The sequence below is a fragment of the Tamandua tetradactyla genome, chromosome 12 (genome assembly GCF_023851605.1).
Source record: "Tamandua tetradactyla isolate mTamTet1 chromosome 12, mTamTet1.pri, whole genome shotgun sequence".
Taxonomy (NCBI): Eukaryota; Metazoa; Chordata; class Mammalia; order Pilosa; family Myrmecophagidae; genus Tamandua; species Tamandua tetradactyla.
In genome coordinates, this window is record NC_135338.1 from 29,928,502 (window position 1) to 29,942,537 (window position 14,036).

At 37.3% G+C, this 14,036-nt stretch overlaps 1 protein-coding gene and 1 non-coding gene across 14 annotated transcripts in view; one reads left to right on the top strand and one right to left on the bottom strand.

Annotated features, from left to right (window-relative positions):
• Window positions 1-14,036, top strand: part of SIPA1L1 (signal induced proliferation associated 1 like 1) — a 417,008-nt gene that overhangs the window by 42,727 nt on the left and 360,245 nt on the right. The gene's annotated exons all lie outside the window — the stretch shown is intronic.
• LOC143652902 (U5 spliceosomal RNA) lies at window positions 5,464-5,583 on the bottom strand. Its single transcript, XR_013160948.1, has one exon. It is a non-coding gene; the product is annotated as a U5 spliceosomal RNA (small nuclear RNA).

Genomic DNA, 14,036 nt, shown 5'->3' on the forward strand with positions numbered 1-14,036 from the left:
CACGGAATGGCCTGGGGCGGCTGTAACATTCAGTTGCATAATCACAAAGTATGCTTTACAGACATAGGAATGAGTATATGGACGCGGATTGTATGCATCTTTAGATTGCCCCATAAGATAGAGTCTACTTTAAGAATTTAACAACCTGGAGAGTTCCCTTTGTAACTGAGAAATCAAGATTTAAGGGATTTATTTTGATTGCTGAATCATTATATAGATACTCCTTTTTACTTTCTGGTGTATTGGAGTAGACAGAAAAATACCTGAAATCTCTGAATTGTAATCCAGCTGCCTTGATCTCTGATAATGATTGTATAGTCCTATGTTCTGCCCTGTGATTATAAATGTGTTTTGACTCATGTTCATTTGTACCCAGTTTTTCAGCTGTAGAGACTTGTACTCACGAATGGCAGCCCCTAAGGTTTGTTAGTGAAGGATCTTGGGTGAGCCCAGCACTAACCCATCCCAAGTTCGAAGTTATCTTGTTGCCTGAGACTGGGTCTAACCAAAATGGGCCTGCCTGACATGCACAGTAGCTAGGACTTTGACCTACAGGTCACCTGTATCTCACTCTGCTATTTTCTTACATATGTTCTCTGAGTAAGCATCTTATGAATCTGCGCATGTGCTCAATAATTAAATCCCTCTAATTACATCATATGGGGCCACTGTGCTCATTATCCTAAATCCTGCCCATCTTTTTCTCTAATAAAACTAGCAGAATTACTGCACTTTGAAGAGAGATTTTGGGCCGATAGCCCATCTGCTCTCCTACTATATACCTAGTAATAAACTCTATTCTCTCTTTGAACCTGGTGTCTCAGGAATTGGTTATTGAGTGCGTCAGGCAAGAAAATTCACGGCTTTTGTCTCGTAATACCTTGAGTGTTTTCTTAGGCAATTATATTGATATTCTGCATTTAATTGAAACGTTTCTCATTGGATGGAATGTGAATAGTTTTTCAGGGTTTTCAGTTAGTCTCCCTCCTAACACCTAAAGGAATGGGTCAAAATTTTACCAGCATTTAAAAAATATATCATGTCTTTCAATGTTTTCTACTTTTTCCTCCCTCTCTCCTTCCTTCCCTCCTTTCCCCCATCCCTCCCTCCATCTGGTTTTTTGTGACTTGAAAGCTATTTTGCAAAAAAGAGACCCTCTTAAGTAATTCACTCTGGATAAAGTTTGAAGTAACTGGTAATGTCTCCACTTAAGGCAATTCTGCTATGTTGAGAGGAAATGCTTCTTGTTACTGGGGACAGTTTAAGAACTGAAAAAGAGTGTCATTGAGGGTAAAAGGGCCTCTGGGCAAATTATGTATTTTGGGAGGCTGGTGTGAATATTTTTGAAAAAAATTTTACTTGATGAGTTTCCAGTTGCAGTATTTATCAAGAAATTGGATATACTTGATAGGGAGTTAAGCATTTCTATATAGTTGTTTTAAGTGGATTTTTAAATTGTGAAATATAACATATATACAAAGAAAAGAAAGAAAAAGCAATAATTTTCAAAGTACACTTCAACAAGTAGTTACAGAACAGATTTCAGAGTTTGTTATGTTTTACCATTCCACTGTTTCAGATTTTTCCTTCTAGCTGCCCCAGAACACTGAGGCTAGAAGAAATATCAGTATAGTGGTTCAGCAGTCATATTTGTTTGTTAAATTCTGTTTTCTCTGTTATACTTCCTCCTTCTCCTTTGTTCCTTCTCCCAATCTGCAGGGATCTTTAGGAAATGCCCCTTCTGACTTTCTCATGTTGAGAAGGGGGTTGATACCAAGGATAGGGAGATGTAATTAGTTGATAATCTTGGAGAGACTGGTCCCTCTGGGTATCAGGATTTATCTGACCTAGGAATCCCCTGGAAATTATAGGTCCCAGGAAAGCAAACTTAGTGCATGGAACTTTTGTAGAGTCTCAGTTCAAGCCCTAGGTATTTTTAAGAGTTAACAGGAATGATGTTAGCAAACCTTGGCAGTTAGCACTGTCTAACTGAAGCTTGCGAAAGAGTAGCCTCCAGAATAGCCTCTTGACTCTATTTAATCTCTTTTAGCCAGTGATTTCTTATTTTATTTCATTTCTTTCCCCCGTCTTGGTTAGGAAAGCATTGCTGATCCCATGGTTCAGGGCCAGACTCATCTCCAAGAGTCATGCCCCATGTCGTCACGGAGAGTTTCACCCCTGAATGTCATGCCCCATGTAGGAGGGAGAGTAATGATTTTCCTTGCAGAGTTGGACTTAAAGAGAGAGGCCACATCTGAGCAACAAAAGAAGTTCCCTGGAAGCAACTCTTAGGTCTTAACTTCTCCACTACAGAAATGAGTTTCATAAGGGCAAGCCTCAAAATCCATTTTCTTGGGAATCCCCAGTAGTTGAGAAGGGTACCCAGGAAAGTTGAATAGTTTCTTTTTTTTTTTTCCTTTGGATCCTCAAACGACTCTACCAATACTTTTCAGTTATCTGTCCAACATAGTTTGAGATGTATTTGGTTATTACATTAAGCTATATAGAATTATAGGGCCTCATTCCCTTTCTGGACTCCAAGAGCTTGAGTTGTGTAAATGAGCTATCCAGACAGGTTGATTAGATTATGTATTGCAGAAAATTTAGGTTCTGGACATAACAAATTTCTCTACCTTTGTTCTCATGCAGTAGGTGAAGGTCTAAAGTACATGTACTATCATCTTTTACCCTGTGTTCTGATTTACCTTAGTCCCAGCCGGATTTGCTTCACTTTTATCTCTAGTTGAGGCCTGATCTTTTATTTTGTTGTTACTTTAACTGTTATTGTGTATAGCTATGATAACTTTCAGGGTGGCAGCACTCCATTTCTGGGTCTTACATGTCATAGAGTTACTCAGAGTTCCAGGGAAATGCCAGCTGGTACACATATAGCTCAGTGTCCCAAAATCTAGAAATACACTTAAACTTGAGACTAAGTGTGGCTGTGGTAAGGACTTACTATCTGGGCTCCCATTTTTGAATAAGTATTTTCTGAAAGAGACCTTGGCATATTTGTTCTTTTGTTTCTAACTTATTTTTCGCAGCACATTGTCCCCAAGGTATATTCAGTTACTTCATGCCTCTCAATGTCCTTCGTTTTTGTAGTTGTACCATATTACATCCTATAAATATATCATAGTCATTCTGCTTCTCAGTCATTATACCCTTTGGCTCCCTCTGTCTGTTGGGCATCATAAATAATGTCCAAAATAAACAAACCATATCTTAACGGTATCCTCACTTGGTTGTACAGTCAGTGGCACTCTGAATTCTTCATTGGTCCATGGAGACAAAGAATCGACAAACAGCATCACCAGATATCAAAACTGCATCTTATTAGGGGAGTGTAAAGGTAGTTCAGTGGTAGAAGTCTTGCCTGCCATGTGAGAGACCCAGATTTGATTCCCAACCTGTCCACTACCCACCCCCCCTAAAAAGAAATTCAATAAATGGTGCTGCAATAACGGGATATTCACATGGAAAAAGAATGAAGTGTGACTCCCACCATACAGCGCACACACACACACACACACACACACACACACACGTGTGCACAAACTACACCTTATCACTTCTCCTTGCCTCCCAATTAATAATGCTGTGAAACTATTGATGTCTTCCTTAACTATTGGCCATAGCATGCAATTTTAGTTTTCCCCCTATATCCCTCTACTGTTGACTCTTTATCCACTATCAAACCTTTGAAATAATTCATGTGAGAACTTATTTATAATTGTAGATTTAATCAGTGGGTTACATGGCACTATACATCCCCTTTCAGTTATACTCACCTTCAATATGGTAATGTTACTTATAACTGATTAGTTCCCATCACCTCTCTCTGTTACCTTGCAATTAAGTTCTACCTCATTGGGTAGCCTTTCTCCCATCTCTAGCATTCTGTGTTCCTCTAGGTCTGCTATATGCTATAGTGTAACCTTTTTCAGAGTCGTAATAGCAAAATCATACAGTATTTGTCCTTTCTTATCTGACTTATTTCACTCAGCATTATGTCCTCAAGGTTCATCTACCTTGTCATATGCTTAGGGACCTCATTTCGTTTTATTGTTGCATAATATTCCATCTTCTGTAATCACCACATTTTGTATATCTACTTGTCTGTTGATGGGAACTTTGATTGTTTCCATCTTCTGGCAAATGTGAATATTACCTCTATGGACATTAGTGTGCAAATGTCTGTTCGTGTCTGCTTCCAGCTTTTCTGGACATATACCTACTATTGATATTGCTGGGTTATAGGGCAACTTAATATTTTGTTTTTTGAGGAACTGCCAACTGTTTTCCACAGTGACTGCTCTGTTTTAGATTCCCTGTTATACAACAGCAAATAGGTATTAACAAATTTTCCACATCTTCTCCAAAATTTGTAGTTTTTTGTTTGTTTAATAACAGCTGTTCTTATAGGTGTGAAATATCTCATTTTCATGTTGATTTGCATTTCCCTTATGGATAATGAAAATGAGCATCTCTTTATGTGCTTTTTTAGCCTTTTGTATGTGCTGTTCAGAAAAGTGTCTATTCATATCCTCTGGTTGTTTGTTCTTTTGTTGTTGCACTGTTTAATTTCTTTATGGACACAAGATATCAAGCCTTTATCTGATATGTGATTTCCAGATATTTTCTCCCATTGAGTTGGCTGCCTCTTCACCTTTTTTGACAAAGTCCTTTGAGGCGCAGTAGCTCTTGATATTAAGCAGTTTCCATTTATCTGTTTTTTTCCTTTCACTGCTTGTGCTTTAGGTATAAAATTTAAGAAGCTATTTCCTATTACTAGATCTTGAAGATGCTTCCCTGCATTTTCTTGTAGAAGTTTTATGGTACTAGCTCTTACATTTAGGTCTTTAATCCATTTTAAATTAGTTTTTGTATAGCATGTAAGATAGGGATCCTCTTTCATTCTTTTGACAATTGATATTCTATTCTCCTTTGCCCATTTATTGAAAAAAACGATTCTGTCCCAATTCAGTGGATATGAGGGGCTGATCGAAGATCAGTTGTCCATGGATTTTGTGGTCTATCTCTGTACTCTCAATTCAGTTCCATTAGTTGAAACTTCTGTCTTTGTGCCAGTACCATCCTGTTTTGACCACTGTGACTTTATAGTGAACTTTTAAAGTCAGGAAGTGTTGGTCCTCCTACTTTACTCTTCTTTGTTAGGATGTTTAGCTATTCAGGGTCTCTTTCCATTCCCGATACATTTGATAACTAACTTTTCCGAGTCTTCAAGGTAGGTTGTTGGGATTTTGATTTGTATTTCATTGAATCTCTAGATCAATTTGGGTAAAATTGGTATCTTAATGACATTTAACCTTCCTATTCATGGACATGGAATGTCTTTCCATCTATTTAGGCCATTTTAAAAATTTCTTTCAGCAGTGTTTTGTAGTTTTCTGTGTTCTTGACATTCCTGGTTAGGCTTATTCTTTTTTTTTTTTTACATTGGGCCTTGATAAAAACCAAGGCCTTCAAAAAATTGTTCAATGACTCATAACTACTTCTCTCCATGGAAATCTTTAGTAAAAGGCGAAAGATTTATACGATTTGAAGAGAAACTTAGAGTATAGGCTTATTCTTTTGGTCACTATTTTGTATGAATTTTTTTCTGTAATTGTCTCTTCTAATCGTTACTTGTGTATAGAAATGTTACTGATTTTTGTACTTTAATCTTATATCCTGCCACTTTGCTGAATTTACTAGCTCAAGTAGCTTTGCCATAGACTTCTCAGTGTTTTTTATGTGATCACGTCATCTGCAAATAATGAAAGTTTTACTTCTTCTTTTCCTATTCGATACCTTTTATTTCTTTCTCCTGTTTAAACACTCCAGCTAAGGCCTCTAGTACAGTGTTGAATAACAGTGGTGACAATTGTCTCGTTCCTGATCTTAGGGGAAATGTTTTCAGTTTCTCACCATTAAGTATGATGCTGGCTAGGGTTTTTCATATATACCCTTATGATATTAATTCCTTCAATTTCTACCTTTTGAAGTGTTTTTTTTTTTTTTTTTCAGGATAGGGATGCTAAATTTTGTCAAATGCTTTTTTCAGCATTAACTGATATGATTATGAGATTTTTTCTCTTTTGATTTGTTAATGTACTTTATTATATTGATTGATTTTCTTGTGTTTAGCCACCCTCGCATTCCTGGTATAAACCCCACTTGGTATGATGTATACGATTTTTTACTGTTTCGTTGGATTCGATTTGCTAGTATTTTGTTGAGAAATTTTACATCTATGTTCATTAGGGAGATTGGTCTGTAGTTTTCCTTTTTTGTAGGTCCTTATCTGGTTTTGGTATTAGAATGATACTAACTTCATAAAATGTGTTAGGCAGTATTCCTTTTTGCTAATTTTTTTTTGAAGAGTTTGAAGAGGATTGGTCTTAGTTCTTTTTGGAACGTTTGATAAAATTCTCCTGTGAAGCTTTTCTTTGTGGGAAGATTTTTGATGACTGATTGAATCTCTTTTCTTGTAATTAATTTGTTGAGATCTTGTATTTCTTATTGAGCTATTATAGATAGTTCGTGTGTTTCTAGGAATTTTTCCATTTCATCTCAGTTGTCTAGTTTGTTGGTATATAGTTGTTCATAGTATTATCTTATGATTTTTAAAATTTCTTCAGCATCCATATAATGATCCCCATCTCATTTCTGATTTTGTTCATTTGTACCCTCTCTATTTTTTTCTTTGTCACTCTAGATAGGGGTCCATCAATTATTTTGATTTTCTCAAATAACCAACTTTTGGTTTTGTTATTTTTTTTTATTTGCTTTGGGGTTAGTTTGCTGTTCTTTCTCCAATTTATCTGGATGAGCAGTTAAATCCTCAAGTTTTACTTGTCCTTGCTTTTTAATATTAGGCATTTAGGGCAATAAATTTCCCTCTGAGCACTGCCTTTGCCACATCCCATAAATTCTTTTATGCTGTATTCTCAATATCATTAGTCTTCAGGTATTTATTGAATTCTCTAGCAATTTCTTCTTTGACCCACTGATTATTTGAGAGTATGTTGTTTACTCTGTATATATTTGTGAAAGCTCTGGTTCTTTGGTGATTATAAATTTCCACCTTCTTTTCCGTTGTGTTCAGAGAAAGTGCTTTGGATCATTTCAGTCTTATTAAATTTGATAAAGACTTATTTTGTATCCCAGCGTATGATCTGTCCTGGAGAATGTACCATGTGCACTAGAGAAGAATGTATATCATGGTGTTTTGGTGTGTAAAGATCTGTATATGTCTATTAGGTCTAAGTTGTTCATCATATTGTTTAGGTTCTCTTTTTCCTTCTTGATCCTCTGATTGTTCCATCTGTAGTGGAGAGTGGAGAGTGGTGTATTTGAGTCTCTGCTATTGTTGAAATGTCTGTAATTCACTTCAGTTTTGCCTCATGTTTGCCTTGATTGGGAGCATAGACATTTATGATTGCTATTTCCTCTTGGTGAATTGTCCTTCTTATTAATATGTAGTGTCCTTCTTTGTTTCTTATGATGTCTTTACATTTAAAATCTATTTTATCTGAGATTAGTATTGCTACTCCTGCTTTCTTTTGATTACAACTTGCACAGAACATCTTTTTCCATCCTTTCAATTTCAACCTATTTGTGTCCTTGAGTCTAAGATGTGTCTCTTGTGAATAGCATATAGATGGATTATATTTTTTCAACTCATTCTACTGATCTGTATCTTTTAATTGGTGAGTTTAGTTCATTAATGTTCGATGTTATTACTTTAAAAGCAGTTTTTGAATCCATCATCTCTTTCTTTAGTTTTTATTTTTCATATATATATATATTTTTTTTCTTTATATATATATTTATATATATGTGTCTTTTTCTTTTTATCCTTTCAATTACCCTTACTGGTACTCTTCAATTCTGTGCCCTCCTGCAGACTTCCCTCTCCTTTCTTTTTTTTGTTTGTTTTCTTGTGACAGGACTCCTTTTAGTATTTCTTGAGGGGCTGGTGTCTTGTTGATTATTTTTCTCAGTCTTTGAGGATTTTAGTCTCCCCCTCAATTTTGAAGAACACCTCGGCTGAATAAAGAATTCCTTACTGGAAGCCTTTCTTGTTCGGGATCTTAAATACATCATACCACTACCTTCTTGCCTCCATGGTGCCAGTTGAGTAGTCTGAACTCAGTCTTATGTCTTTTCCCTTGTATGTAGTTAATTGCTTTTCTCATGCTGCTTTCGGGGCTTTTTGTTTCTCTTCAGCGTTTGACAGTTTGATTAGTATGTGTCTTAGAGTAGGCCTATTTGGATTTATTCTATTTGGGGTTTATTGGACCTCTTTGACTTGCATATTTATGTCTTTTATAAGAGTTGGGAAGTTTTCCCCAATTATCAAATCTTCAACTGACCTTCCTAGCCTTTTACTCTTCTCTTCTCCTCCTGGGATGCCAGTGGACTCTTATGTTTGTGCACCTCTTGTTGTCCATCATTCCACTATGATCCAGTTCCATTTTTTCCATCTTTCTTACCACTCGTTCTTTTGTGCACTATAATTCAATTGCTCTGTCTTCTAGCACATTTATTCTTCCTTCTGCTTCTTCGAGTCTTCTATTGTGTGTCTCTAGTATATTTCTAATTTGGTCTCTTGTATCTTTCATCCGTATGAGAACTGCCATTTTTCTATTTAATCTTTTGAATTTTGTATGTTCTTTGTGGTGGTTGGGTTCTAGTGTCACCTTGACCAGGTGGTGGTGCCCTGTTATCTGGTCAGGGAAGCACTGGTCTGTTACTGCAAGGATATTTTGTGGCTGATTGATAAACCAGAAGGCTGGCTTATTAAATCATCCGTCAGTTGATTGCAACTGTGGCTGCTTACAGCTACTATCAACTAATGGTATGCTTCCGCAACAAGAGAATCCAATTAGTTGGATGTGATGTGTCTTCCTGATATCCATTATTTGTTATAAATATCCTTGCGTTTTATTCTGTGTCCCCTCTGAGGTTTTGATTTGGTCATTTAGTTGGGTCATTTCTGCTTGGATCGTCACCTGCTTTATAATTTTCTATATTCGGAGCATTTGATTTGATTTGAAATAAGGTTATTTTTCAAGTTGGTTTCTTTCACTCATCTAAAGTTTTGTATTTACTTGATTTTGTGTTGAAGGTTTACTTTTGCACTTGGTTTGTCAGTTATTCCCCATCAATCTATGGCCCAGATCTCATTTAGGGGGTACAGTTCTACTTGAGGGTCTATTAAAAGCTAGTCAGGAGTACATGGGTAATTCAATGGCAGAATACTCGCCCACCACACAGGAGACCCAGGCTTGATTACCCATCCATGTACCCTTTAAATAAACAATAATAATAAACTTAAAAAGTATGAAGAAAAACCCATACCTCAACAGTAGTAAGCCCAAAAGTCAGGAGACACCTGAAGATATATTTGGCATGAACTGGGATTGGCTCTCACAGGAGGGAGAGACGATTTTAAAAATTAAATTAAAAAATCAGTAAAAATAGAAATATGTAAAAATATACATAAATGTAAATTTTCAAATGATGATACTACTACTAATAAAATTATAGAAACAATTTAGTTTTAACAGAAAAATCTAGGCAGATAAGGAGTTTACCATAGTGTACTTACTGCCTCTTCCAGCAGATGGCACTCCTGAGGTACCTCCTCCCCTCAGGCCCACCCCTACCTGAATGCAGTAGCCATCAGGGAAGATGGCATGTGAGGTGGTTGGGCTGCTCCACGCCTGCAGGGGCAGGACACAGGAACCGACTGCAGTACACAGCAGTTCCACCGTGCCCAATGGGGTGGCCACTTGTGGTGCCTGGCCGGGTGATGCCTCCCTGCTTCTGGGCTCTTTGCTAGTGCCGCCAGTTGTGGTGCTGCTTTAGGAGATTCCCCCAGGCGGCAACTGGAGCAGGCTGGAGCAGAGGGACGGTCAGTTCCCTTGGATCTGTTCTTCCCTGCATGCTGTCCTCCACCCCTGGTGGGTGTCAGGGCCCAACAGACCCACCCTGCTCTACCTGTCCCAATCCCCCTGCTTCTCCCCTTCCCAAGAAACACTGAAGACCCTCTTTGATCACTCACCCCCTCGATACTGCAGTCCTGGTCATTCTCTTCCCATCCCCCGTCTTGTTCTCCAGGGCAGAGGTAAATTCAGTCCACCTCATCCTGCCCTCTTTCCTGAGGTGAGATCTAGACTTTACTTTTTCACTTCGTCCTATAGAAGGTGAAGATGTAATTCCCTCATCCTATCAGTGCTAATTCTATCTACTTTTTGGTTGTCATCATTCAGTAGTTACAGTGTTATTTAAATATTGATACGAGTTGCCATAGAGTTTTCAATATCATTTTCTTTTTCCTTCAGCCTTTCTTTCCTAGGAATAGTGGTTACATTGGGTTTGGTTTGATTAGGTTTCCACTTATCAATTGCTAATTTTTTATAAACTTTGTGATAGAAATACAGAAAAGAAGTATGGCAGTTCTCATATGGTAAAACATATCAGGACATCTGTCAGTTCATTTTTCCTTGTTATTTCCGCATCTTGGTGAAACGCACACATACAATCTAATATGTCCCTCAAGTAAGATTTTTTTAAGATTTATTTTTCAATTGTTTGCTGCTAGTATACAAGTTAATACTTATTTTTTATATTAAATCGGTATTACTGCAATCATCATAAATTCTTTCATTAGTTCTAGTGGTTGTTTTTGTAGATTTTCTATAGGTTTTTCCATCTAAATGTTATTATCTGCAAGTAAGGTATTTTACCTCTTCTTTTCTGATATTTATGCCACAGTGTTGAGTAGAAGTGGTGTATCTGAGCACAGTTAACCTTAAGCCTGATGTCAATTTTAGGTTTTTCATAATTGTCCTTCATCCTTTTGAGGAAGTTCTCTACTCTTCCTAGTTTGTGGAAAGTTATTATCATGGATTGCTGTTAGATTTCATCGCATGCCTTTTCTGTGTCTATTGACCTGATATGGTGCTTTTTTCACCTTTCTTCTGCTACTCTGATGAATTACATTGATTTTCAAATGTTAAACTAACTTTACCATTCTTAGGATAAGTCTTACTTGTTCATGTATACTTTTTTATATCATTTGATTCAATTTGCTAAAATTTTGTTAAAGATTTTTGTTTCTCTATTCATGAGGGATGCTGCAATCATGAGGTAGTTGTCATTTTTTGTTATGTTTATGACAGGTTTCGTCATTAGTGTTGTGCTAGCTTCTTGAAATGAGTTGGGAATTGATCTCTGTTTTCAGAAAGAGTTTATGTAAGATTGGTGTTATTTCTTTCTTGAATGTTTGATAGAATTCACCAGTGAAACCATCTGTACCTGGAGTTTTCTTTTCTGGAAGGATTTTGAAAAGGATAAAACAGGACTCAGTCAAAAAGATGCTACCCAACAATATCGAGTGAAGATTAAAGAACATGGCTTTTCTGGGGTATGGTATACAGTAGTTTTTAAAACTGACACAGCTTCTAAAGCTGATATCCACATGATTTTTCAGTCACTAAAGCTGTTCAAAACTTCCTGTCAACAAATGTAAAAGTTCATAGCTACATAGCTCTATTTTTCTATTAAAACCATTTCCAGTGCATTAATCACCATAAGCCCAAAGTTGTAAGATCGCTGTAAGTTTAACATTCCGTCTGTAATCCAGCTGTTTCCAAATATACTAAACAAGGGTGGGAAAGGGAGGAATACTTAGTGCCAAACGCATTAGATATGTTAACACTGCAATGAAGGCTTTACACCTTGTCCAAATGGTGGTGCACTATGGTAGTAATAGCCAATTATTAATATTCTTTTTTTCCCCCCAATTAAGATTGGGAAAACTTCCATTTTTCCTCACTTCTGAAGTGTGCTTTAAAAGGCTTATGTGAGCAGAATATAAGCATAGCTAAGCTGCTGGTATTTAATTCTTTGGTCTTTGAGTGCCGTGGCTTTTATGCTTGAATATGATAATATTAAATATTCTAAAAGGACTATAAAATAGCCATATTATCCATACTCTGAGAGCCCACGGACAACAGCTGTGCCCTCTATCAAAGTTTACCATCTCCAGCAATCCTCTAGATTTTAGAGCTGTTCTGCCGTCCCTTCCAAAAAACTTAGACCTGTATCCTTTTGCCTTAAGGATCTGTTCTTCAGAAAAATTGAGTTGGCCCAACAGAGGCAGGTAACTGCATGTTAGTTAGTTTCCTGGGCTGCTGTAAACAAAGTATCACAAACTGTGTGGTTTAAACCACAGAAATTTTTCATCTCACAGTTCTGGAGCTATAACTCTGAAGTCAAGGTGTTGCCAAGACCATGCTCCGTCTGAAACCTGTAAGGATGAATTGCCTACCTGGTTTCTGGTGTTTGCCAGCAACCCTGGTGCTCCTTGGCTTATAGATGAGCCATTCCAAACACTGCCTTCATCTCCACCTGGCACTCCCCCCTTTGTCTCTGTATCTTCTCTTCCTACAAGATTAAGTTATTTCCATGGAAATGTGACCCACCGGATTGTGGGTGTGACCTTTTGATTAGTTGGTTTCCATGGAGATGTGTCTCCACCCACTCAAGGTGGGATTACTTACTGGAGTCCTTTAAGAGGGAACAATTTTGGAAAAAGCTTCAGAGCCCACACAGCCAGACCTTTGGAGATTCAGAAGGGAAGTGCCCCCGGACAGGGATATAATGACAGGGGTATCCGGTGCCTAAGAGAGGCCAACAGAATACTCTGAAGTTCATTGGGTGGCGTGAGGGATACAGACTCAGTGAAGGCTTCATGCAGGAGATGGTATTTAAGCAGTGTCTTACTGGGTATGATTTGGACATTTGAAGAAGGGTCCTTCAGATTGAGACATGGACATGTGTTAGGGATAAGAATTTCAGATTTACTAACTTGTTTAGCATGGAAAAGGAACTAAAATGATAATGACAACAAAGCAAGAATTTATTGAATGTTTAGCTTGTGCTAGTAGTATTTTAAGTGCTTTTTTTCTGTTAGAACTCTTCTCCTTGTAACTCTATCAGTTAGGCACTATGGTTAGCCCCATTTTATACATAAAGAAATTGAGGCATAGATAGATTAAGAAAGTTGTCTGAGGCTAGTAGGATTTGTCCTCAGACTGGTTCTGGAGAGTCTACACTTACTTGCTGTTCTATACTCTGGAAAATGTAATAAAGGTGAATTAGGATCCATTTGTGTGGAACATTGAATGCCTAGATGTACAATTTAATACATTGAAAGGTTTTTTTTAATGGTTCTATGTGAGAGTATTAACACATTCTCTAATTCTTCATACCCTGCTTCACTGCCATTCAAATGCTTTTCCCATTTTACCCGGTAAATTTCTACTCATTTTTGATTCTTCATTCAGATGTACATTTCCTTTTCTGTGAGGGCTTTTTTGAATCCCCCTGTGGGTTCCTGTGACCCTGTGACTGTACCTTAAATGTAGCATTCATTATTTACTGCATCTTTTTAGGGTCTTTATTTACTGCATCTTTTTTCTCAGCTAGCCTGTGGATTACTTGAGGATTCCTACTGTATATCCTTTTCGTATCCCTGGTTTTAGTGTATTGTTGAGGTTCAATAAAGATCAGATAAATCTCAGTTGAAGGAAAGGTAGGGTGATGAATTTCCTGAAGTCACAGTATTTTCAATTCTTTTTATCTAAGTTACAGGCGTTTAAAACTAGAGAAGAGCTGAAGTAATATATACCATGCCATTTTGGGGTTCCTGGGAGAACGGAGAGAGATTTTTCTGTATTTGGGTTTGCTGAGGACAGTTCTGTGTGAGAGAGAATGCCTTTGGGTATGACTTTAAAGGGGGCTTGGCCTTTTAATTGACAGATGTTATAGGCACATTCTCAGCAACAGGAGGAACATGAGTAGAGGATAAAGATGGGGTTGAACATAAAATGACACCATTCCCCTTAAACATGAGCCTCTCAAGCTTTCCTACTATGCTTAGTAGAGCATTTTATAACATATAGAATCTCTTGAAAACCTTGATTTCCTTGTAGTCTGCCAGAAGGATATATAGAACA